The sequence below is a fragment of the Colobus angolensis genome, unplaced genomic scaffold, assembly GCF_000951035.1.
Source record: "Colobus angolensis palliatus isolate OR3802 unplaced genomic scaffold, Cang.pa_1.0 Scaffold328, whole genome shotgun sequence".
Taxonomy (NCBI): domain Eukaryota; kingdom Metazoa; phylum Chordata; class Mammalia; order Primates; family Cercopithecidae; genus Colobus; species Colobus angolensis.
Window position 1 is genome coordinate 3,035,094 of NW_012116577.1, and position 3,070 is coordinate 3,038,163.

Sequence of the window (3,070 nt, forward strand, 5' to 3'; positions counted from 1 at the left end):
GTGTTTGTGTTCCCCCATAATTCATACATTGAAATCCTAACCTTCAAAGTGATGGTATAAGGAGGTAGAACCTCTGAGAGGCGATTACACCTTGGGGGTGGAGCCCTCACAAATGGGATTAGTGCCCTTAGAGAAGAAGTTCAAGGGATCTCTTTTGCCCCTTCTGCCATAAGACACGGCTAGGAGGTGCAGCCTGTGAACCAGAAAGTGGACTCTCATCAGACAGCTAATCAGCTGGCAGCATGATCTTGGACTGTCCAGCTTCCAGAACCGTGAAAAATAAAGGTTCGTTGTTTATAAGCCACCCAGTATATAGTATTTTTTATAGCAGCCCGAATGAACTAAAACACATGTATTAATTCACCTAATCCTCACAACCCTATGAGGTAGGTATTATCATTATCCTCATTTTTGGAGGCACAAGGCGATGAAGTGACTTGCCCAAGGTCACACAGCTAGGAAGTAGGGAGCAAAATCTGAATCCTGGCAGTCTGGTTCCAGGGTCCTTACCATGAATCGGTGACTGCAGGCACAAGCCCAGAGTAAGTGTGACTCAAAGACCACTGAAGTTTCTTCTAAGTCTGGGATTCCAGATGATTGCTTCACTAGTGCTAACAGTGAAGTATAGAAATACAGGGGAAATATTTATGAAACTTCTTCCATTTGGAACACATTGGTGCTTCTCAAACTTTGGATGACTGAGATTCCCCTGTGAAAATTCAGAATTTCAGGACTGGAATCCGGAAGATTCTGAGTCAACAAGGTTGGAATGGGGACCCAGTATCTATATTTTTAGCAAGTGCTCCAAGTGATGCTGGAGATCTTCTGATCACAATTTGAAAACATTTTACTAGGCCTATTCTCCAGAGGACCCTTTGGCTCAGATTCTGCATTCTCTTTCCAGGCCTGGCTCTCCTCTATTGGAATGTGTCTGTAATAATCCTTTGACTCTGCAGTAATGGTGGTACTATTCAGGGCATCTTCAGCTTTAGAAGTTCCTTGGATGACAGACACCATAACCCTTAATCCACTTGGTAATCTCTGATTTTTGGTCTGTCTCCTCTTGAGGTCCAGGGCCGTATCATACTCCGCTCTACATGCCCAGATCCTAATTCAGGGCACAGGAAATGTCTTCAGAACGAACTGATGAATAGCATGAGCCAGGGCTGTGCTCCAGACCCACCAGTCTTGCCTTTGAGAAGCTCACAGTTAAGAGAAGAACATGAATGTCTAAATTAACAAACTGCAGGATCAGGTAATAGGCAGCCATAACTACCTAAATATTAGCAGCATGTTATATGTGTCTAGGGAACAAATGAATAATTCGCTAAGGTGGATGGATGGCATGGGAGGCCATGGTAGAGGAATAGATTAAGAGCTGTTATAGCTAAATTGTGTCCTCCCCAAAATTTCTGTGTTGAAGTCCTAACCCCCAGTACCTCAGAACATGACCATACTTGGAGACAGGGTCTTTACAGAAGTAATGAAGTGAAAACAAGGTCATGAGGATAGGCCCTAATCCAATATGATGCATAAGAATAGACAATTAGGACACAGATGCATACAGAAGGAAGAGGGTAGAGGGCATGAGGACACAGAAGCAGAGCCATCTGCAAGCCAAGGAGAGAGGCCTCAGAAGAAACCAGCCCTGCCAACATCTCGTGAGAAAATACATTTTTTTCTTTTCTTTTTATTTCCTTCCTTCCTTCCTGTTTTTCTTTCTTTCTCTCTTTCTTCTCTCTCTCTCTCTCTCTCTCTTTCTTTCTCTATGAGACAGAGTCTCACTCTGTCACCTGAGTGCCGTGGCCTGATCTCGGCTCACTACATCCTTTGCTTCCCGGGCTCAAGCGATCCTCCCACCTCAGCCTCCTGTGTAGCTGGGACCAAAGGCATACGCCACAAAGCCTGCTAATTTTTGTATTTTTTGTAGAGATGGGGTGAGAAAATAAATTTTTGTTAAGCCACCCAGTCTCTGGTACTTTGTTATGGCAGCCCTAACAAACAAATACAGGAGCAGAATCTGAGAATTTACTAAACCAAACCACGGAAATTAAATTGTATCCTTTAAGCTACCAGAAGCCCACAGAGGTGTCTAAGCATCAACGTGACAAATAAGCAGCTTTGGTTCTGCAATATAACCTGGAAATAGTGAGGACACCGACGTGGAGAATAGAGATGGAGTTGACAGGGATCAATTGTTCTAATGTGCAATAATGCAAGACATAAGATCAAGCCAGCAGGAGTGAGTAACAGCGATCACATCAGAGAGATATTTGTGGGACAAAAGTAACAAGAAGATGAGGTGTAGGCGGTGGAGGGTAAACAGCGAGCCTTCCCATGAAGAAGACTGGCCTGGGAAGTGAGGAGGACAGCGAAGCCCCAAACCTCACCTGGGGATACAGGAAGGAAGAGAAGCAGGTTCCAGAGAAGGGGACAAGATACTGGCTTAGGGTAGGATAAGTTTCAGACAATTGCAGAGCATCTCGTTAGATGTGTTCAGAAGAGTGGAAACAAAGTCCTGTGCCTAGGCCCTCATGCGGGATTCTGTTGCTATAAGTCAGTGCTGGCCGCGGGGAGACCGGAGATCACGGTGGAGGCACCAGCGATCCGAGAGTCCTAAGACGAATCCCTGGATCCCCACAACGTGTGGAGAGAGAAGCCAACCAAAGATCGAGAAAGCATCTCCAAACCAGCAGAATCAGGGACAGGAGGCCCGTCAAATGCACAGCAAGTCAGCCTTGGTAGTTTACAAATGAAAAGATTTCTTTGCCCCGCTGGAGACTTCAGCTCAGGCTGGATGTCGCTAATTCACACCATCTCACCAAAATGTTCTTTCCCTGCACTTTGGTAAATCGAGGCAGAAGTGGCTAGTGGTTAATGGGGACCCAAGAGTTATCTCGGCGTCGGGCAGGCAGCGACAGCTCCAGGAGCCCTTCCCCTGCAGGCGGGCGGGCGGGTCAGCGACGCCCTTCCCGGGAATGGAATGTGGGCGCCCGCGCCCAGGCTCCGGCTCCACTTGGAACGCGGGGCCGAGAGCCGCAGGGCAAGCGCGAAGACCGCGGGGGCGGCT